At 46.8% G+C, this 24137-nt stretch overlaps 1 pseudogene; it reads right to left on the bottom strand.

The window, feature by feature from the left end:
* Positions 1 to 24137, bottom strand: part of LOC132649071 (anthrax toxin receptor 1-like) — an 81435-nt pseudogene that overhangs the window by 40065 nt on the left and 17233 nt on the right.

A 24137-nucleotide genomic window follows, 5' to 3' on the forward strand; every position in this document is an offset into this window, starting at 1 on the left:
TCACTACAGGAAAAATCCTGAGTGGAAAGGAGGAGATTCACACAGGCCTGGGGCAATGTCAGAGGTGAGGGCCCATTGCTCCACAGTGGATACAGAGGCAGATCACCATGTGCTTTAGATACTCTTAAGTGAGGAGTTGGGCCTTGGCCCATGGTCCTTGATGATCCTTTGGACTTTCTGAATCCCAATTTTGGAAAGCATTTAAACTGATGATTAATATCGAGGACTCTAGAAACTGCTGGGGTTAACTTGGTCACAGGTATGGCCTTGGCAGCCTGGGTAACCCCTCAGAATCTACCTTTCCCATCAGGAGAAGTGAGGCGATCAAAACCTACCCGGAGCTCTGGCACGACTACGAAGATCAAGTCTAGTCAGGCAGGCTCAGCGCCTAGCCTATGGCAGCCTTGACTAGCAGAGCTGTGTCAAGAACCTGGACTTGGGACACGAAGGTAGATGTGGGTTCTGAATGGTTTCATGCTCACCTCCAAGCCCTACCAACTCCTGGCCCTGTGATCCTGGGCAGATTGGTAAACCTCAGAATCTCCATTTTCTCTTCTATATAGTGGGGTAAGGAAAACATTGGCTGGAAAGGGCTGTATGGAGTTAAATGAAATGGTAGACACATACAGATACTATGTTTGTAAAATCAATTAGACTCAAAATTTATTTTGGATTTAAAGCTGAAAGACTACACTTCCCAGTTTCCCCTGCAGACTACAAAGCTGGCTCCAAGCCTATAAGGGTACACAGCCCATCCTCTCCTGCAGGCATTTTGTCTGTCCACGCTCACAAAGTAACAAAGATGCCCTCTCACCATGGATAAACAAGGTCCCCCCGAGGATCAGAATAAGCCTCTCTTTCTGCCTCTGCCTCTCTACAGCTGCCTTTTAATAGTTTAACAGAAGAGAAGGAAGGTGAGATCAAGGACAACTACCTGGTTTTGGTAGAACCAGGCAGATGTTAACCCATAGTCAGTGAACTCCCCGGCCACCAGGCAGCAAGCAGATTTCATGGAAATACAGAACCAAGAAATGTGCTTCAGTGATGCTGGCAACGGATACCGGGTGACAAGCACATCCAACATGAGGTGAGCTTCTGCCCCGGCTGCACTCCCCAGCGTGGCACTGGTGTCCCAAGTGGACACATGTTTCGCCCCATCACTTGCCACCGACCTCACATTTAGCATTTTCTTAACCAAAGTTAACACCATTTCCCTGCCAATGTGTGGATGCATTTAAAAAAAAAAATAGGTGAATCCGTGAAAGCCTGATGCAGCGTGGGGCCTGGAGAGATGGTTCAGCAGTTAAGAGCAGTGACTTCTCTTCTAGAGGACCTGGGTTCAGTTCCCAGGACCCACAGGGCAGCTCGCAACCCTCTGTAAGTAACTGCAGTTCAGGAGAGTCCATGTCCTCTTCTGGCCTCTGTGGGCACAGCGTGTGTGGTGCACACATGCACCCGCAGGCCAAACACTCACACACACTAAAAATAAATCTCCCAAAACAAAACAGAGGCCGTGGATTGTCCTGGGGTAGTTACTCTTGAGAAGCTTGGATTTCTGGGGGAGCTGGAGGGACCGCAGAGGGAAAAACAGCGTCACCAGGCTCCAGGAGCTGATTTCACACATGCACACTGGAACCCGCTGTGGAGCTGCCCAGGCTACCTATGAGGGTTTCCATTTATCAGAAAGTTCTCAGTTTATGTAGAAATTTCTCAAGAATCTCTGAAAATAAAACTCTATGTGTAGTTCTTAACCCTCCCCTGTTGCAGCAAAAACTTCTTTCATTCTTTTTAAATTGTTTTTCTCCAATAAACAGCCAACCCATATTTATTTCTGTTGGAGTGTTTTGTGTGCTGTTTACAGGCTGGTCTCTTTCACCCCATCACAGCAGAGAGGCCTTCTGTGCTCACATGCCCAGACAGTCCTTCAGAGCACGTTCCTTGACATCTTACTTGTTGTAAGGGACCATTCTGGGCCTCGAAGTGGGCAGATCCTCAGGAGGATAATTGCCCAATGGCTGTCTGAATCTGTCCAGTTCTGTAATACAAAAACTTGGCCATTTTCCTTAGCTTTCTTTTCCCTGTTCTCTTCAGAAGCAGTTTAATCCCTGGCACTGGGGCCAGGTGAAGAAATCTATTCCTACCCACAATTCCAGTTAGCTGCTACCCGTCACACCTGGTTCACCCTTTGTAAGTGCACTTGTTTTCAATTGGCTGTCGCCTTTGGGTTATAAACACTTCATGAGTGAAAACTGAATGTGATCTTATCCACTCTTGTATACACAAAGACTAACCTGGCACATAGCAGGCACTAACTATTTATTAGATTAAACTATGAATTAAAGGAACACTTTCTGCGTGCCCTAAATATCGCTACCGACAAGTGCACTCTCTTTACTATCTGCACCATTCCTGGGCCTTCCCGATACAAGGCCATTGTCTGCACCGCACCTTCCTGAGCACCTTCCAGCCTGCGACTGCCTCCCGGGAGGACTGCTTTGCCATCTCCATCTTATTAATGGATAATCTGTGATGCTGTGATGTTCAATCTCGGGTAGCTTGCTTTTAAAAGACCTCGCCATCTTGGCTTAGGGAAACTCACAGAGCTCTGGCTTTAGAGGGTAGGACTCCAGAAGGGCCATACAGGGTCACAGCTGGTGGCTGAAGGCATGTTGGATAAGCCTGGGGCCCTTTGCCAGAAACAGCCAGACAGCCTGGGTCATGCAACTGGTTCATTAATGTTCCCTGGAGCATCATATGAGCCCAGATGACTTAATCTGTAATTTATTAGTTAATTAACAAGGTCAGACACCATTCCTAATTAAGTTTCACTTTAAACCCATGGACACACGTCTATTAGCAGCAGGAGAGGGCCAAGGTCCACGTCAGTCTTCAAAATAAATGCTAAGTATTTTACATGTGGCTTCCTGGGACTCAGTGATTTTATGTGCTTGAGACATTATACCAAATAAAGAAAGCATACGCTTAAAACACATGAATGTTTGGGGCCATATCTCCAGTCTGTGTAAGTATGTCATTTCTTTGTCACTTGCATGTGCAACGGGAGTCTGGTCTGAAGACAGACAAGACAAGCTTGAGAAACTGAGGACACTGTTTGCTTTCCCATCCAACTATGGTCCCACCATGTTTTCAGTAGAAAAGTTCTGACAGCTGTGCCATCACTAGATCCGAGTTTTCTCAGTAGGCAGAACCTGTCCTGTACCTCCCCTGCCTCCCACACCTGGACTGCAGCATCCTGCTAGCACAGGAAGCTTGCTTTTGAGAAACTGTTTTTCTTTAGCACAGAAAGCACTGCTGCTATCTCCTGGAGAGAGGAGGAAGGAGCTGCAGAGGCCAGGGAGGGAGCTGCCACTTGCTGAGATGGCTCCTGCAGCCTCTGCAGCTATGGGAATCTGTATGACTTGAGGCTTTTTAATAAGCAGAATAAGAACAATAGCAGGAGAAATGCCTGTCCCCAAAGTCTGCACAGCTTCAGTGTAATTAATGACTGCTGGGACAAGTGTTTTCCTTAAAACAAGCAACTCTCTGCTTTACTCCAACCACTGCAGTTTGATTGTTTTTATTTTGTGTTCCAGCCACTATGAACAGAGCTGAGAATGCCATCTCTTGTCTCTTAGAGCTGCATTATTGGAAGAAAGGGCAGGGGAAGGACTACCACAAAATGCCCAGCTATTGTTGAGCATGGGTCTGCCATGGATCATGGATGCTGGGCAGTCCTCTGGGCAGCTTTGTAATGGGTAAATATGTAAAGCATGGTACCCAAAACAGGGCAGATGGGCAGTCTCTGGGGTTGTACAACTTGGCATCTGTGGAGGGAGGGGGCTGACTACGGGAAGGGAGAGATCCAAGGGAGACTCCCAGAATTCCTGCCACTCTCCAGTGGCATTCTGGGAGGGATTCCCAAGAATTCTGAGAGGGGAGAGCAGCTTATGCTGCAGGAGACACCCAGGCAGTCTCCAGGAAGAGACTCAACAGTGCCTTGGGGAGTCTTGATACAGGAGCTGGATGGGGCCCCAGAAGGGAAGCTGTTCTGAAGATGAGAAATGAACTGGCTTAAGGGAAGGACTACCATTGCTGAAATGGTGGCTCTGGAGAGAGATTTTAGCTCTGTGGAGCAGGGACTGCAGGACTGGGCTGTGACGGAGAGAAACCCAGCAGTTCCCCGTGGGGACTCGCAAGAGTGGGTAGGAGTCAAGCCTAGAAGATAGACTCTGCCTTTTGACATAGTTTGCTAAGGTCCAGGCCAGTTTGCAGGGGTTACATCTCTTCTACCTTCCTCTGAAAAGAAGGGAGAAGTCAGCACAAGATAATAAAAAAATAAATAAATATACTTATGGGACAGATCTGTCCCCAGTTTGCTGATCCTACAGATTTCCTAAGAGGAGGCTCCTGCCAACCTTTGCTCAACACTCATTTATTGTTGACCAAACACACAGAGGCTGCATACGCTGACTCACGATCCAATTAACAGGAAACCAGGCGTGCTCTTAAGCACCTATCAGAAGGGAAGCCTCTGAGGTGCAGATGCCAAGGAGCAAATGGCTGGTCTCCCCTTCCCATAAATTCTGGTCCCAGACACTGCTGCAGTAAGTGGGGACAGCTGGGGACAAAACGTCACAGTCATTGGGCCAAGTGTCAAGAATCAAAGCTGCTAACCATTTCACTGTTGTCTGGATCCAGCTTTTGTGCATCTTCTGGCATCATTGCCCACAGCACTTTTGAAAGGGCGAACGAAGGCTCAGGAACATGACCAGATCACTGAGTCCAGGTTTCCCTGCAGAGCCGGTGGTAAATTCAAGTGGTGGTCAGTGGAACTTCCCCAGTGAACCGCAACGAGAGAAGACAGATGAGTGGGCTCTGTCTTTAAAATGTATCCCCATATTCCCATATTCTGAAGATGCAGTCCTTCGGGGGGCCTGAGAGGGCAAGCAAGTCCTGCCCACGTGTGAGGCTTTCCTTTCCACCTGAATGGTCCCCTCCGCAGTCTGTAGTCTTCCAGCTATGGGAGTCTTGTGCCTGATCTCAGAAGCTACGCAGAGCTGTGGCTGGCTAAAACTCAGATGGAAGAAATGATAGAGTAGGAGGAATGCCTCCCTAAAGGACCATGAAGTCTAGTCTAATTTACAAACTGTCCCTTTCCCATCAGCCACTGAGCACCAGCTGTGTTTGTGGAAGTGCTTCTACCACAATGGTAAAGGCAGAGAACTCCCCATCCAGCCTGCGTGCTCCAAGACTGGGACCCTGGACTCTGTTGCCTTTGTGTGACCGTGCGAATTGTGTTGAGATGTCTCCTGTGGTCTGTAGCTGGTCCTCAGAGGCTCCCTCTCTGAAACGGAGCTGTTTCTGGCTGAAACTCAGCAGAGCTGGGGGATCATTCCCCTGAGTGGACACAGGTAACGTCTCCTGAATCACCGCTCGCTTGCTGCGATGTGTGGTCCTGGCCAATTTACCACACACTTCCAACCACCCAACCAATCACTGAATGGTTTCAGTGAGGGTTGAATGGCTTGTTCAGCCCAGGGCTGCACAGAGTGGCTTTTACTTTTACTTCCTTAAAGACACAGAGAGAGGAGGAACTGTGGGCTTCCCCCTGGAGCTCTGGACATCAGCTTCCTTGCCAGCAAATGGCAACAAAATATGAACTGCCTGACAGTGATAGGGTTTTTAAATGGACTGATACTGAACAGGGTTATGGGGCATTTGTTAAAAGTAAGTTTACCCCAACTGCTGACTTCCTTCTGGCCTCTATCTCCCACAGATGGACACAACAGATTTTTTTTTTTTTTAACTCTGGCAGATAAGTACAGGGAGGCTTGAGGGATGTTGAAATGGTCAAAACAGGCATCAGAGAGAGGCTGATGAAGACCCGGGAATGACTGTCCCCTGGGAAAAGAACTCCTGGGCATCCAGTATCTACTCCCTGCTTCCCCAGCTGGAAAAGGTGGGGCTTCTGGAGACACCACTGGGTGTAGGTTTCCTGGCCCACCATTCTGAACATCAGGTATGGCAGTTTATCCAACCTGCCTGTAGATCCATGGCCTGGCCTAGAGGGATAATAGAGGCTTCCTCAGAGAGCAGCTGTCACCCTGTTTCCCGCCCTCCCCCCCCACCTCCCCAAGTGTCACTCCTAGTGACATTTCTTCTTCCTCTCACAGGCACAGACCTTGTCACTACTGGTTCTGAGTAGCTATTCATCTTCCAGGGGATTGTGGGTAAAATGCCACCATGACTTCTTTTCCTAAGCCTTGGGGGATGGCTGTTCTGTTCCCAGACTCTGAACACTGCTGTGCTAGAGCAAAGATTACAGCCTTCATCTCACCTGCCAAGCTCTATCTTACACACGGCCTGTTCATTCTACCATTCATCTCAAGACCACACTCCCTGCATTTCCACGCCGGCAGCTGCCTTTCATCTTCTAGGTTCTCTTCTAAGAGGAGCCTGGGTCACTGCTGTCCCCTTCAGTATTCACCTGAGGCCTATGTTATTTCTTTATACCATTTGTTACAATCTAACTTCATAGTTTTGGCTTTCCATGGGTCTCTCCCATAGGCTTTCTGCCTTTTCGGAAAGAGGTCACTTCCTGCTTCACTCAACTGAAAGGCCAGTATCTATAGCAAGAGGCTTGCAATCAGCATTTTCTTTTCTTTTTATGGTTCGGGGTAATGCTGGGGACAGAACCCAGGGCCTCACAAATGCCAGGCAAGCAACTGTGAGCCACCTTTCCAGCCTCCCAGTGAGCACCTGATGGGTGAATCAGTATGAGCCCTTTATTGGAGGCTCAGAAATGCAGAAACCTCTGTGACCTGTCTGAGTCATCAGAAGCTGCTCTGCAATAATAATTTTAGATAATTAAGTCCAGTCCTATTTTATTACGAGAAGATGTCCAGCCACAGTTCCGTGATCAGAATGAGCGGGAGTAGATCCCTCAGGTGTTGGGGGGAAATGATGGCTTTCGTTCCTGATACTGGAAAGGAAACAGAACCCACCTCTTAAAAGCAGCCAGCCAACTCTTAAGCCATAATTATCACTGTCTGACTTGAGAAGGATGAGCACTGCCAAACTTGTCTCTCTCTGTCCAGGCAAACCAGTTAACAGCCACCATAAACACGGGGTTCCAGTCTGGGGAGGATCAAAACCGATATTACTCCCAGGAAAAAGCTCCTAAGAATGCCGCCATTCAGCTCAAGTCTGGAGACTAAAGTCTGCAATTATTATTATTTTTTCCTTCTCGGGACACTGTCCTGCTAGAACCTGTAACACATCCTTGAGTTATTTCACTTTGGGGATGGGAGCAGTTTTACAAACAGCCTGGCTCACATTGAGCTTGGGGGGTCATTAATGTTGGCACATTCAAGGACAACCCAGATTCTCACAGGTAGAAATGCTGATTATTTGTGTAGGAACTGACTCATGAAAGACCCTGGTCATCTGGCTCACAAGAGCTTCAACGGGGCCAAGAACATGGCTCCATTCAGAAGCTGCCCCGGTGTGGGTCTCTGACGGAGCTGCTCTCTCTGGCGCCTCTACACTCCTACGCACACGCATAGAGAAAAGCTAAAATTCCCCGAACACAGAAACTGGTAGAGCACTGAGGATGCTCATGCCCTGGTCTGATCAGGGCACGGTGTGTAAAGGTATTGTGACGTCACACTGTCTGCTGTTGTGTTTCTATGGAGCTATTACACTGTTGTGTGTACTGAGGCAGGACACTCTCTGCAGTTGTATGTACTGGGACGTCACACTGTCTATGGTATGTGTATGTGCCGGGACGTCACGGTCTGCAGTTGTTTCTAGGTGCCGGGACATCACGGTCTGCAGTTGTGTATCGGGACGTCACAGTCTGCAGTTGTGTATCGGGACGTCACAGTCTGCAGTTGTATATCCGGAAGTCACGGTCTGCAGTTGTTTCTATGTATCGGGACGCCACAGTCTGCAGTTGTGTATCGGGACGTCACAGTCTGCAGTTGTGTATCAGGACATCACAGTCTGCAGTTGTCTCTAGGTGCCGGGACGTCACATGCCTGACCTTTTGTGTCTGTACTGAAACATCACATGTCTACAGCTATACCATGCTGAGTGTATCTGATCTCCTATGATCTCGGAAGCTAAGCAGGACTGGGCTTAGTTAGAACTCAGAAAATAAAGCCTTACTACATTCGACCCCCCAAATCTGCAATTATTTTACAGGTTAGCTAAAACAAGTGTTACAGTGACAACTCCCACTGCCTTCGGGTGCAGTTAAAACTCTTCAATGCTTTTGCAAATTTGTTCCAGGCCAATGTGCTGGCTTATTCTCTACCACCCCCGAAGCCACCCACAGTCAGCACTGCCATTACCACCCCCAGGATAAGCTCTGCTCTTCTCCAGCCCCTGGGGCGGAGGCTGGAATCAGGCTTCCTCATCTCTGGGTCACCCACCTCCCTTAGTGTTTTTCAGCCCTCTGGTCAGCCCACCTTCTCACAAAGCACCCTCCCCCACCCCACCCCACCCCCCTGCACAGCTTCTACAGGCTCCATGGGCAGTACAGAGTCCTTCTGTTAATATTTTGTAGTATGAGGCTGCTGTTTCACAAGGTGCTTGAGTTCTGGTTCTTATATTACCAAGTAGGCCACGGTGACCCCAGAAAGTTTTACACACGTGTGCAGAGTTGAGGGGCGGTTAGAGGAGCTGGTTCTGCTTCCACCATGGGGGTTCTCTGGGGATTGACCTCAGGGAGTCATGTTTGGCAGCAACCACTTCTACCTACTGAGCCATCCTGCCCACCCATCCAAACATTCTTTAATGTAGGAAATTCCTCCCCTGTGGACTAACAACTGGGTGGGAAAGCCCTCTATTTTCCTAATTCTTTCCATTTTTCAGTAAAGAAAGTCCATACACATTTAAGATAGACATTCCCAGCCTGAAGTAAGACTGCTTTTCATATTCTGAAAACATCTGCTTACAGGTATCCATGGTCTAAAGCACTCCTGGTGTGTGGGTTTCGGGATCCACATTGGCTGATTGCAGTGGGGAGTCTTGGGAAAGATCTCAGCTGACTTGCATTGCAAGTGTAGCTCTGCCTGACTTTTTGTTTTGTAACGATTTACTTTGTAACTAGTTAGATGCTTTTTACAAAATAGGTGTTACCTTGGCTGGTGGCTGCCTTGTTTAGTCACGGCTGGGTGAGCTAGGAGCGAGTCAGGAGGCCCAGACTCTGAGAACACAGGTTGATTGGGGTTTTGGCTTGCTGCCGGGGCAGAGTCCTCTTCAGCTTGTAGAATAGAGTTGGCACAGGAGAAAGAAAAGAAGCAGGGTTGAAAGGCTGACGGCAGACCTAGAGCACGGCAGACACAAAGATATGTGAAGGAATGCTCTCTCATGCGGAAGAACTGAAAGGGTTAGACTAACTTTGTAACCTGTATGTCTTCTAAAGCCTATAGTTTTGAGTTTTAGGTCCAGGTTAAGCTAAAGCCTCTTAGTACCTTTCCAGAGAGTGAAGGAATATGACCCTATCTGTGAGGACAGATATAAAAAAAGGGCAAGCAAACAATGACCTTCACTCAGCAAAAGGAGGACCAGACCCTTGTCCTTGAGATAGCGTTTCTTAGCAACAAACCTAGACTTCTTCTGAGTAGCTTTTGACCTCCAGCCAAAAATCTGTAGCCCCTAATCTTCAAGGATGAGCTAACCACCCCCACCTTAAATTGCAGCTGCATCCACACTTGGCAGGACTGGCCAAGCTCGAGCACCTAAGACTAACCAATTATCTTACTTTATAGTTTCCTCATCCAATCCTAAATTGCCAAAACTAGAACTTCAAATCTCCCACAATTTTTCTTTTAAAAACCTAAAGGTTTTTGTCTCCCGGTGCCACTCTTTGCTGACCGGCAGGGGTGACCCCGTTGTACAATGGTTAATAAACCTCTTGCTTTTGCAACGAGTCTTGGTCTGAGGGAGTTTCTGGGAAGGGTCCGATTGAACTCCTGAGCTGTGAAACCTGAGCTGTCTTACAGAACAACCAAGTGTGCATGGCGGAGTAGGCAGGAGTGGGGGATGCTGGGAGGGAGAGAAATCTTAACCATAGATCAGCTGTTCAGAGGAAGCCTGCACTCACCGAGTGGATGATGCCTTGAAGAGCCTGGAAGCCATCATTCACAGGAAACATGTGGTCCTTACTTTCTGCGATTTGAGCCAACCGAGAACACACAGACACACAAACATGTGCAGAGACGTCAGGCATGGAAGACGTGGAAGACTATGGAAAGTTACTATGTGGGCACAGGGCAGGGACATCAAACCAATGTTCTGAACCCTGAGGAGCCTGGAGCCTTCACCAGGCTCAGGGCCTCACTGAGGGGCCCTCAGAGGCATTGAGCTAACCAGGGAACGCCTGGAGCAGGTGAGGGGCAACACCAACTCTGCATTTGTTTGAATCTTTTCCTTCTTGGGAGCAGAGGTAAGACTGGCCAGCTGGATGAACACAAGACTTGGGGTGAAGCAGTAGATATGGGGACCACTGGCTTGTTTCTATCCAAATCAGACACACTGGGCTTCTCTCAGAGCAACCTGAGAACTAAACCCAGGCCTTGTTTTTGCACCAAGCTGATGAAAGGTCTCAGGAGGGACAGGTCCATTGTGTCTTCCATTTCACGAAGCAGGAGACCTAGGACAAGGAGCAGCTGACCAGGGACCCCAACATTCATAGTTCTGGGACTGCAGAGGCTGTGGCAGTTTTAACATTCTTTTTCATTGTTTTCACTGATTGCAAAAGTAACACACCGATTCTTAAAAAAAGAAAATTTAGGAAAACTGTAAGAGGTAAAATGAAGGAAAACCAAGGCCTGTTCATAATGGACTCTGCTTGTGTATTTGTAGGTGATCCTTATTGACAGTTGGGTATGTATAGACTGTCATACTTTTTCAGTGCAAATATGTGTGCGTTTTCCCCTAAAAGTGGGCAGGACTGTTCTCACTGCTTTGTAATCCTATGTTATTCACTTAATAACTTAGAGTACTGTGCCACTAGAACAAAAACAGCAATGAGCCGCAAGGGAGAGCTCTTATTAGGATGGTAGCAGGTTTCTACTTCCGGGCACACTTCTCCAACTAGTCTTACATTTTTGCATTGAAAACACATTACATTTTTAACAAAGAAAAAGTATTCACTTGAAAAAGAAAATTGTCCCATAGTAAAGGGAACAAGGACTATTTCTAACAGGAACTCAATGGCTGGCTCTTTGATCTCCTCACCCCCAAGGGAGGAGCAGTCCTGTTAGGCCACAGAGGAGGACTTTGCAGCCAGTCCTGAAGATACCTGATAAAACAGGATCAGATGAATGGGGAGGAGGTCCCCCCATCAGTGGACTTGGAAAGGGGCACGGTGGAGATAAGGGAGGGAGGGTGAGATTGGGATGGAATGAGGGAGTGGGATACAGCTGGGAAACAGAGTTAATAAAATGTAACTGATAAGAAAAAAAATAAAATTACAAAAAGAAAATTAAAAAAAGAGAAAAAGAAAATTGTACTTGTCAAATTAAAATCTTTAGAAAGCATTCTAACTTAATTGAAACCTGTGTCGACACCTTGGTGACTCAATGTTACCAGGAAAGTTAAACAAGAGAAATGTGCCCTGGTGCTCTGTGCTCTGACCCCCAAACCTCAGCAGAAGATGTTGAATTATTCACACAGCCAGAAGTTAGTTCTTGTCCTAGAGAAACTTCCTACTTAAGGGATAGGCATTCTGCAGACGCCTCGGCCATGCTGAGTGCACTCCCTGCCCACTGCTCCCGAGCCCAGCATGCTTCCAAACAGGTGGAGAGCAGGGCTCATACCTGAGTTTCATTGAAATCCTTCACGCCAACGCAGTAAATGATCACACCAAGGTCTCGAGGTCTGTTGGCCTGTGTTGAGGAGACAGAGGATGTTAAAGGGAGTCATAGAGACAGGTGTCTTTTCCTTGATTTCAAGACTGCCACCAACAATGCAGTGTTCCCTGAGCACCTACCGTGTGGCAGATGACGCAGTAAAGGAGCAATCTAGATCCCAAGGAGCCTGTGCTCCATCAAAGGCTTATGTAAAGCATGTGGTCCAGAAGGTAGTTTAGGGGGACCCCTGCCAAAGCAGGCTTGAGTGACAGCTCTGGAAGGAGGAAGAGGAATGACTGATGCAGGTAAACCATATCACACATGTAGGAAAAATGCCCACCATTGTTGTTCCTGAAGTAGGTTTATTGACTTCTTTTCTGTTTGGGATGGCCACACAGGATTAGAAAGGAATATGGCTGTTGGTATCAGATATGCTTGAGTGGACGCTTGGCTTCATTCTGTAAAGTGTCCAGGGACACTGTGCAGAGCTCTCTGATAGGGTTATGCTGTAATAGGCAGAATCATTTATGAACCAGACCTTTCTCACAGCTGTGGAGCAAAGTGGTCTAATGCTAAGTCCATGTTTGAATAGGTAGCCAGGAATTTCCCTACAGTAATCATTGAGAAGGCATCACCTGAAAAATATCCAGGTTTTGGCTGAGTGATATTTGACTTTTTAAAGGTATTTGATTTGCTTTGGTACTTCTTTTCCAGGTTTCCTGTGTCTAGGATAGAAAACAGGAACACACAGAACAGGCATCCCCAAAATAATAAACACTAAGCACCAAGTGCCAATATGTGCATACTGGTTTGGTTCATATTATCTCTCTCCAATTAGAAGTCAAACCCACTCCTTTCCCACAGTGACTTCTAGACGGGACAGAACTTGTCTTTCCTCCTTGATGTTGGGAATCTTTCCTGCTGTATTCAGAATGAAAAGAACTTTTAAGACCCAGTGCAGCCCTGGCCTCATCCACATCCACTCTGGGACTCCTGTCCTCTAGCTGGGCTTTGTGGGGTGTCGTGGAGAAGGGAGGGTCCGTGCTCTTTGTCTTGTCTGGGAACACTTCCTTCTGTTGGCATCAGCATGCTGAGTGCCTTCCAAGTCTGTATGTGCCATACTGAAATTGCTCCTGGCTAACGTCGACTTTAAACCCCTCTCACTCATCATGTGCTTTATTTCCTTATTAGGACTTTTTACTGCATTGGACCATTTCTTGGTGCCTGAATAAGCCGCTTCACATTCCACCACATGGTTTTAAGTTTAGCATACAGAAATCTACTGCTCCCCAGATGGCCAGGGCATCTGTCATGTTAATTTGTGTTTACCAGGCTAGGCATGTACACATAGGAGAGAGAAGTAAGGAAGGCATTTCGTGGTAGTGCCCAGCAACCATGCCTTGCTCTCTCGTGTGTCTCTACAGTGTAGCCATTATAAGCTCAGAATGAACAAACACACCACGTCACATTTGTGGATGGAGCTCAGTTTAAAGTAAAGAGTGGGTAAAAGCCCTCGGGAATTGTAATGCTGCCATCAATGTCTTCCAGTATCTGTCCCACCACAACTCCGTATCTTTTTCCTTCTGTGTAAAAGTCTCCCTGGTTCTGAGAGAGCCTGTGTCTGTGATGAGACTTCAATATATCCATGGGCTCATGCACTGGGATACAGGTCCTCTACACTGACTACACCTCTGGAGAAAAACGACTCTTTCTCTCTCTCTCTCTCCAGCCATCAGCTGTCAATAGCTTCTGAGCTAGGGGGTGAGGCCTTGGGGATCCCTCCTTCTGGACAGTAATGTTTAAGAGCATAAAGAAAAGGAAAGGAGTTATTTATTTCCTGTGTTTTCTTGAATGTAGCTAGTTTTCTTGGGTTGTATTTTCCCTTCCAGTGTCTTCTGTAATGCTGGATTTGTATGTAGGTATTGTTGAAATTTGTTTTTGTCATTGAATATCTTGTTTTCTCCATCTATGAGGACTGAGAGTTTTGCAGGGTATAGTAGCCTGGGCTGACATCTGTGTTCTCTTAGGGTCTGCATGATATCTGTCCAGGCCCTTCTGGCTTTCATAGTCTCTGTTGAAAAGTCAGGTGTAATTCTAATGGGTTTGCCATTATATGTTACTTGGCCTTTTTCTCTTGAAGCTTTTGGTAATTGGACTGAAGAATTCGATGCTATGATGGAGCAGCTGAGAGTGGCCATTCTACCAGAGTGGACGCAGGACTAGCCACAGGATTATCATCATGGATTGCTGCAGCCATGAATCATCTGAAGGAATGGGCGGGCATGGGAGCGTTAACAGGCCTTCTGGTGTTGGTCTCCTTGGTTTGCCTGTGGTGTATATGAAAGATTAGAATCTCACAACAGTGTAATGCAGCCATGATCATTCAGGCCTTTACAGCCATTGAAGCAAGACAGTCTCCCCAAGAATGGTTGGCTACCATCAAAAGCTAAAATGTTACGCTCAGGATGCGAGGCTAAGCACTGCACTCAGGGTCAGCCGCTTTGGACCCAGAGAAGAGCATATCTGATTGCATGCGGGTTGATGCCCCAGGTCCTGCCTCTGAGAAAAAGGTATCGGTCGGGTCTGATGCTCTTTGGGTGGATGACACCTAAATGAACATCGGTACAAAGTCCCAATTTATTTCTAATATCAGAGATCAGACCTCTACTCTTGCCTGATGTGTCTAAAACAAAAAGGGGGAACTGTGGAGAGCTGCGTAATGCCGCGCCTTAAAGATGGAGCTGGTTTCCGCCTTCCACCTTCCCAACGGTGAGTGCTCTCTGTCACAAACAACTCCATATTTGGCTAATACTGAGGATCTGGCTTGCTTTCGTGTATGTGGACCTATCTGCATTGCCCACGAGGCATGCTGGGGTTGGCTACCCAGAGGCTATTTTAAGCTTTGGGCTGGCTTTCTCCAGGGTCAGAAGATTGTTCAAGGTTCCTGAATAAACTGCATTGAGAAGAACAACAACAACAAAAAAAAATCAGAAAGAAGGATAGGAGGACCTCCCCTATCAGTGGACTTGGGGAGAGGCATGCATGCAGAAAGGGGGGGAGGGTGGGACCAGGAGGGGAGGAGGGAGGGGCTTATGGGGGGATACAAAAGGAATAAAGTATAATTAATAAAAGTTAAATAAAAATTTTAAAAAAAAAGAAAAGAAAAGGAAAGGAGGGCTGGAGAGATGGCTCAGCAGTTTGGAGTGTGCAGTGCTCTTTCAGGGGGCCCCGGGCTGATTCTCAGCACCCACATCAGAAGACTCACAGCCAGCTGTGACTCAAGTGCCAAGAGCATTCAAATCTCACTCCCATAGTGGCTCACAACCACACAAAACTCTAGTTCCAGGGCATCTGGCGCCCTCTTTGCACTTCTACAGGCAACATAATGCACATACATATATGTGGGCAAAATACTCATACACAGAACAAATATTTTTGTAAAATCATTTTAAAAGATTTTAAAGAAGAAAAAAAACCTTAGTAAAGGGACGGGAAGGAGAAATACAGAGAGCTACAAAGAGTGTTGCATGAGCTCTGGTCAGCTTGCTTTCCTGGACTGAGGATCTGAACGTTACTCTGGCAGACTAGTTCTTATGCACCTCAAGAAGCTCTTTCTCCTCAATTGCTTTGGTAGAAAAATATGAGGGGAAAAGGAAGAAAATTGCTGCCAACACTTTTTTCTTAAAATGGATATGACATTTTGAAGCTGCTGCAGTAATAAAGCGCCTCAACAAAGGCATGGTAGATTGTTTTTAAAGTAGGAGACAGTTTGCCATGTGTGAGATGCGAACATTGGCTGTAAAAATGAATTATTGTGATTATTTTACAAATGAAACTCTTTCATGTTTTACCAAGAACGACTATTGTTTTGCCTGAATACAGAGCGGGCTCATGCCAGAGAAAGGCCCTGGTCTCCTCACACATGCCAGGCACACATCATGCTCTCCTGGGCCTGGGCTGCATGCCAGGTCCTGTCTCCACACTGAGATATGACGGTAGTTACTCACCTCTGTCTCCAAGTAGCAGAGGCCTACATTTAGCTCCCCATTTGTCAGTTAGTGCAATGATGACACTCGCTGTCCTATATCTTGCTCAAAACAGCAAAACCCTCTCACTCATCCTGAGCCACCAGAGGCCGCCCCACTGCCCCCTGAGATTTTTATCTCTTCATAAGCTCAGTCCCTGAAAATGAAGATGGGGAGAATCACCGATTTTATTTTCATGTGTGGAAGCATCTCCAGCGTGGAGAATGCCTTTGCGGCGTCAGACTTCCGGGTTTCTCAGCCACATCTCAACGTGTAGGCTGACCTGATGACACGGCTGCTGAGCAGGTCAGGCACTGCAAACAGCTCCAGTCACGGGCCTGTGGCGAATTCCACACTTGGACTGCATTGGTCCTTCTTGAATGCTATAGCTGACCACACGTGCCACACTTGGAAGACAGCTTGCTGAAAACATACCATTTATCAGAATTTGCAAGTTGACCAGATGTGTTACAGCTGTTGGAAAAAATCTACTAAATTCTTCCAATATTTAGACTTCCGGTAAGAGAAGATTGATTTTGCTCAGTGAGTTTGGGGCCTAGCCTACTTGTTGCAGTTGTTACAATCAAACAGGACATGGCTTTTGGGGGATTCCCAGTTATATGGAATCTCATCGAAGAGACTAGGGTGACATACTGGAATGTTCTCCATGAGGGAGATGAATAACCAGAATAATGATGATCATTGTGTCTCTCTTTCTAAGGACATTGTTAAGCATACTTTAGGTGTTCATATTTAAGTGAAAGGACGTTTAAGCTAAACTTGATCTAAATGTCAGATCCAACCGCAGGAGCCCAGAGAGAGACAAGATAATTACATCTGACACAAAAACCCAAGAGCTTACTAACCCAGCCAAACATTTATTAATTTAATGAATTTGCCATGCAAAGCTATTCATGGGAATTGCAGACTGTGGCCATAATGGAATCTTAATTGTTTTCATAACATGTTTCCTGGCACGGCATGGTAGAATTTGGCTTGATATAAGCCATCTTTCTAAGCATTCCTTCGTATTTCTTCTTTGTGATAAATGAATGGAGAGGTTTTATGGACCGTGACACACATGTACTTTGAAATGTGAAAGAATTCTCTTCCAGAAGCAAAAGTTGAGAGATACACGTGAGACACTGCACAGTGTTGCTACAGTCTTACCTTGACTGCTTTCATGGTAAATCTGCTCACCGGCCTGAAAACACATGAAGACGCCGCTAGACCATTAGCTACACAACGCTGCCTGCCAGGTCAGGAGCACTCATGCAGGTCCAGGGAGCTGGCGTCCATATGCTGTCTTGACTCTTAACGTGACTGCTCCAGGTCTCTCTAAAAATGCCAGTGCTGATGTCCAGGTAAAGGGACTCTCACATTGAAGTCAGCTAATTGCTGACAAGGATGGAGCTCTTCTCAGAGTCTTGGAAAGATTTCCTTTAAAGCCAAAGGTACTGAAATCCCATCTCAGCCATTGAGGCTGCCAGCCACAAAGGTCACCTTTGGAACTGAGGGGACTTGTGTGGCAGAGTTCATGAATGACATCTAAGCACTGGCTAAGGAGGAAAAACCATTCCCTTAGTACTTTTGAATGCAGCTGTTATGAGATTATGGGGTGGGGAAATTTTTGCTCTCACATTACTGGGCATAATTAGTCTCCTCACTCCATATGCTCTGTCTCATCAGCCGTCCCCACACCGATATTCCGATAGGATGCTTAATACTTGAGAGTTTCAAGCCTTCTTGAATTTACCCTTTCAAATCCTTCGTGCATGTAAGTGTCTTCTCCTGGCAGAACTTTCTGGAGTTCTTCTAGGCCTTGATGGATCTGTTCCCTGAAACCCAAAAGTATCTTGTTAGTCTCACGAGAGTATTTTCGCCTTGCTATTGACAGCCACACACACCAGTTTGAATACCACGAATAGGCTGTATTGCTCTGATAGTTCCCAAATGCAGTAGAGGGAAAAGCCTTTGTGGTACGTCACCCACCGGCTTCAGCCACAGCTAGAGTAGAATGAGCCGGATTTCGACAATGTAAGGAACTTTCTGCAGGGAGCCTCCATTTACTTTTCAGATTTTCTTCTTTCGTAACATGGACAAAATTTTCTTTCCACACTGGAGGTGAGCCTTGAAATGTCCCTGCACCTAGTGGGACATACAACCACACTGGTGAAGATGCTTATATGAGCCAGAGAGTGATGAGCACCAAGAAACCAGCCGAAGCCAGGAAAAGCCACCTCAAAGATGTGGCTGGGAGGCAGCCACACAAATGATGCCAAAGGGAACTGCACAGTCAGCTCTGAAAGCAAAGCAAAGCAAAACAAACAAACAGAAACAGAAACAACATGGAATCCACGCGTCCCATACAAACAGGCAGGATCAATTGGTGGCTGTCACCATGTGCTCTTCTGCTGTTTGGTCTAGGTTGGGGCAGGAAGAGGAAGTGGGGCAGAGGATGGGAGGGGCTGGAGTGGCATCTGGGGCCACGTGGAGTCCTGCAGACTTCTCCCTGGAGGGCAGGATGTGGATGCCCACACTCACGTTTCTAACTCTGCAGCAGGGCTTGCTGAGCGCCCCAACCTCACACGGAAACCACAAGCCTTTGGGAGGGGTCAGGATGGCCTTCCTCCCGATTCAGCTTCATGGTGGAGATGGAAATGCACAACTTAAACAAGGAAGAAAGAGCCTTCAGGTCAGAAGAGACTCTACCTTTCCTGGGGAACATGATACAGAAAGCCCTGCTCAAAGATGCTGCCTTCACCTCTCTATAACCTCTCTGAGTGGGGGCTATTCTCCTTGTATCAAAGAGATAAAACTTGGGCTCAAAGAGGGCAAGTCTCTGCTCTCAGAGACCCGAAGTTAAAGGTGCTGACTCTATTGCCACTGCACACACTGGCTAGGAACTCTCACAGCCAGGCTCTGCTGAGTACAGGCAGTACAACGCTCCCAAGAGCTCCCACCTTTTGACGGCTCTTCAGTGCCACAGCTAAGGACACTGATCACAAAAAGCAGAAGGAACCTGTCCAAGCACTCACGATTAGACAGTGGCAAGGGTGAGATTCCACCCTAAGGTGCTGCTGTGATCTGCGCTGATAAACTTTTTCTTCTGAATGGATGATCCAGTGCATGAAAACCTGTTCACCTCGGCAATTGTGTGGGTAGAAGTTCTAATGAAGACTATTAATCTTGGATGAAACTGATGTGAGAGCAGGCCTGAAAGGAGCCGAAGGGGTGGATTACCAGGCTGTTGGAACACTGTAATGGCACAGTGAAAGGGCCTGGCACAGGTCCCTGTGGTTGCTGCTCTCACGGGGACTACTCCACACCATGTCACTCAAACTTTGGGACAGGCACAGAGTATTCTCTGGTTGTCTCATCAGAACTCAGCCACGAAAACTGGGAGCCCACCCCTCTCCCTGCCTGACTCATCAGCAAACTGTGTTGGTTCACCTTCAGAACTATCTAGAAATGGATCCACATCCCAACCCGACAGCACTAGGGGCTGTGCCACCATTCGACCTCACAAAGGCCGCTGGGACAATACCTGCCCCTCTGCCTCCTCTACCACTCACTCTGGGTGAGGCTGCCGGAGCCTTCTGAAGATGAAGATCAAATCGTATCATTCTTGCCTCTGTCCAAGACCCTCCCGTGACAAGTCACTGCCTCCCTGTCCAAGCTGCCTCCACTGCTCCAGCCTCAGTCGGTCTTCTAGGACTCCCGGTTTTGACAAAGCCTCTGCATCCACAAGCCTGACCTTTTCCTAGGCCCAAGTCTGTTTGGGTCCCTGCTGTGTCTTCTAGGTCTTGTGACTAGAATTTAACAGACATTCAATAGATTCTTGTGAAGTGGTGGGTAGAGGAGCAGGCATCACTACTGTCAGTCATCTCGGGAAGAGAGGAGACTTCCTTGGCCACATAGGAAGGCCAGGCTGAAGTGGGTCTGGTCACTGGCCCTAGGACACATCTGGGCCCTTGTGGTGGAGGGAAGCCATTGTTTGTGCTATAATTCTTTCATCACCTCCAATATTTCAATATTTCATCAAAAGGCACAATTTCAACTGTGTTGTTTTTGTTTTTGTTTTTTGATGAGAAAGAAAATAAATAACTCATGCTTTAGTAAAAGAGGCAAAGATAAGAATGGTGTTCCCCAACAAGGCCACCAAAGGTGCAGAGATGGGGGCAGGCACCAGAAGCCACCTAGCAGAGCTCTGTCCTGTGGCTTGGCACTTCATAAGTTCCCAAAAGCAAAGGCAGGAATGGGAAATCAGAGTCCATTCCTGGGCATACAGAGATGGTAGCTCCAGGGTCCTTCAAAATAGCTGGGAGGAGGGGATGCCACGGGAGAAGAAGACTGTTTTCTTAGAAAATTAGATTGGGTGTTGAAATTAAATATACAATCCTAAGACACACAAACAAAAACATCGTGGGAGTTAAAGCAAACTCTGGGGATGGGGGTGCAGAGCAATGCTGGTGACTACAATTCTTGACTTCAAACTATACTACAGAGCCATAGTGACAAATACAGACAGGTAGGCCAATAGAAGATTCAGAAATAAATCTGAATAAATCACAGCCACCTGATTCATGACTGTATTAAAAACAAAACCAAACAGCATACATTAGAGGGCTGGAGAAATGGCTCATTGGTTAAGAGGTTAAAGTCTGGTTGTCAGACCTGATATCAGGTAGCTCAGGATCACCTATAGCTTCAGCACACGTGAATCCAATGCCTCCCTTCTGGCTTCTGAGGATACCTGTATTCATGTACACATACTCCCCCAACTCCTGCATACATAGAATTAAAAATAAAATAAATCCTTAAAAATACACTGGAAATAGAAGACAGTCTCTTTACAAATGATGGTGGAAAATGGGTTATTCACATGTAGGAGGATGACATTTGTAGTAGGCTCTGGCCTACTACATAAATCAACCCAAAATGGATCACTGACTTAGTTGTAATACCTAAAACTCTGAAATTACTAGAGGAAGAAGCAAAACACTTCCACACATAAGTAAGACAGGGACTTTCTGAAATGGGCTCCAGCATCTCAGGAAATAATAAGAACTGGCTAATGGGATTATATCAAACTAAAAATATTCACAGGAAAGGAAACAGCTGAGCAAAGAGCCTAAGAATAGACTATCTTGGCCAGTCATCTGGCAGTCATCTGGGAAGAACTGAAAACAACCCTCTCAAAACCCACCAAAGTAACAATCTAATCAACAGAGGCAAACGAACTTCACAAATGAAGAAAAACAGAAGGCCAAGATTTATGTGAAAAAAACGCCCTATACCCTCAGCCACTAGGAAAAGGCAAATGAAATTACATTGCGATCTCTTCTCACCATAGATCGAATGATGGCTGTCACCAAGAAAATGATGGATGCCACCGAGGAGCTCTTCTCCACTGCAGTGGGACTGACAAAGCCACCGTGGAAATCACTACAAAGTTCCTCAAACAACTGAAAACAAAATCGGCAATGACAAAGCTATTCCACCACTGCTAACACCTGAAGGAGTCAGTCAGTGGGCCTCAGGGCTATGTGCACAGCCGTGTTTGTGGCTGCACAATTCATGACATCGAGGAGAGAGAACCAGTACAGATGTCCACCAAGAGATGGATATACAAAGATGTGGTACATATGTGCAGACACACACACAACAGATACCATGACCAGGAAAATGGATAGAAATAGACTATAGAGGTAAGTGACATAGCTAGATTCAAAAAGATAAAGATCACACGTGTTCACTCCTATGTGGAAGCCAGAGGAGAAAAACTTGAATAGAAGGGGGCTGTTAGAGCTGTGGATCGGAGCAGAGGGGGAATAGGATGATCAGAAAGCACAACAGAGGGGACGTGTGACTAAGGTGTGTGACATGCAAGTAGGAAAACATGGTGAAACTCATCATTTTAAGTTTAGTGAATACTAGGAGAAAAGTGCTCTCAGCGTCTCTCTCCCTCCCTCAAGAAACTTCCTAGCTACAGCAACTTCTTAACTGGTCCCATGCCTTGTTGCTTGTCTCACCACTCCCTGCCCCTTCTCTTAGTGCCCAAAACATCCAGGCATCTGAAGAGAGATGGTGGCCTGGGAATTCGTGGTTCTGCTCTGACACTGGGACACCTCGTACTAAGGGGTGCCTCCTTCTGCCGTCTTAGAAACCTAAGGAAAGGGAGCCTGGCCTTTCATCAGGTTATCACCTCTCCAGAAATTCAGTTATCAGCGCAGCACAACTTCCTGGGAAACGAGTGGCTGGGAATCCTACACAAGAGGCTGTTACTAAAATGTCCTGATTTCCTTGCTGGTTTCTCCATCTGCCAGTGTTCCTACTTAGAAGCTGGAGATTTTCGGGCCACACACGTGTTCCTTTTGGAACACACAACACTTAATGGGTGTAGCATGGGTGGCCGCCATCTGACTGAGTCCAGCTCTCCTGCACCATTCGTTCATACGCCGCTACTTTGTTCTCCAGCAAGTCCAGGCAGCAGCAGAGCAGTGATCTGTTAGGGTGAGGGGTTGGTCCCAGTGCCCTGGGGGCCTGAGGATGACTTTCTGTAGGTGGGAGGCAAGCACGTTGTTGCGTTTGATGACGTCTGCTGATGAAAGCCGCGAAGGAACTGCACACATGAGCAAGTCAGGATGCGCTTCCCATGTCTCCACTGGGAAATCCTCCTTGGGGTTACACAACATCCATTTTTGTTGTTGTTGTTGTTGTTGTTGTGCAAAAATGACCCCACCGCCCACAGATACCCAGCGTGAGGTCTGCACGGTCAATCCGCAGCCCCCGGGAAGGAGTGTCTGTGGAACTGGGCTTTTCCCAAATGCCTTGTAGCTCTTCGAACATACACGACTGTTCATTACCCAGCCAAGCTCCCAGCGTTTCCGGGTGGCCGGTGGCTGCAGCATGAGAAACAGACGCGCACAGGTCTGCTGTCGACTCTTGCACCATCAAGTTTTAAAGCGAACGGTAACAATTTGCTTTTAACCCACAAGATCATGGCCTCCTCAGGCTTCTCTCTGGGGTTGGCAAAGGTGATGAGTGTTGAGGCGCTTGCTTGAGAAAAGCTTTTCTGGCCTATTCCTGAGTTTATTTCTAGAAAGGACAATATTCCTTTGTCTTCTCTGATCTCTACAGCAGGATCCTTTTTCTTTTTTCATTCCTAATAATACCAGTGAGTTATATTTTCTCTTCACTTTTAAAAACCAATCTTTCCAAAAATGTATCAGTTCATTCTTCTAAAAGTCTTAACTCATAATTTTTACTAGGTTTTTGTTTTGTTTTGTTTTTCCTTCTTACATTGAGTTTGGCCAGTGCTTCCTTTTTAGCTTCATAAAGCAGAAAAGCTAGTTACTGCTGTTAAGTCCTTTGCACTTCTCTTCCTAGGGGATGCCTCCCACTCACTGACCCACAACTGCTGATACTTGAGTTTTTCACTGTGGTTTAGCTGGCACCACCATCTATTGGGTTTTCATTGCATTTCATCTATTGGGTTCCCTTGGCAACACTGGCTAATTTCCTTTTGCTGTTTTTTTTTTTTAATCGGTAGCTAGTCTTTGACGTAATGGTCTTTGGACTTTGCCAAAGTTTGGGCACAGCCGAGTTTAGGATTCTAATTTGTGTAACATTAATATATCCATCTCAATTCTTATGATTAATTAATGCTTGTACAACGCATATTTTCTATTCTTTTCCTTAGCCTATTGCTTTTATTTATGTCATGAGTCTCTCGTGAGTCATATGAAATTTTTTGTAGAAGGCTGCTCTAACAACGCCTCCAACCTCCTGGTACCCCCTTTGCACTGGGCTCTGTGATTCACTTTAGCCTGGAAGACATCAGCAAACACCATTACCCAGGGCTCTGTGACCTGGGTTTGCCATCTTGAAATGTTGCAGCTTTGGAGGACAGCCTGTGGTCCCAGCCTTCGGAGACTGTCCCAGATCCTGTTTCTTCTTAGAGTTATTTGGAAAGAGTAGCCTCAATGCTTCAGTTGAGAAAAATGCCTTCTTCCAGACTGCCTGGAGGCAAGTTTGTAGTGCATTTTCTTCATTAATGATTGATGTTGGAAGGCCCAGCCCACTGGGAGCGGTGTCACCCCTGGGCACGTGGTCCTGAAAGCGAGCCATGGAGTGAGGCATCAGAAGCTTTCTTTCATAGTCTCTGCTTCAGTTTCTGCCTCCAGCTTTCTTCTTTGCGTTCCTGCTGTGACTTCTCACAGTGATACAAACACCTGAGAGTAGTAAG

The sequence above is a fragment of the Meriones unguiculatus genome, chromosome 18 (genome assembly GCF_030254825.1).
Source record: "Meriones unguiculatus strain TT.TT164.6M chromosome 18, Bangor_MerUng_6.1, whole genome shotgun sequence".
NCBI classification, from domain to species: Eukaryota; Metazoa; Chordata; class Mammalia; order Rodentia; family Muridae; genus Meriones; species Meriones unguiculatus.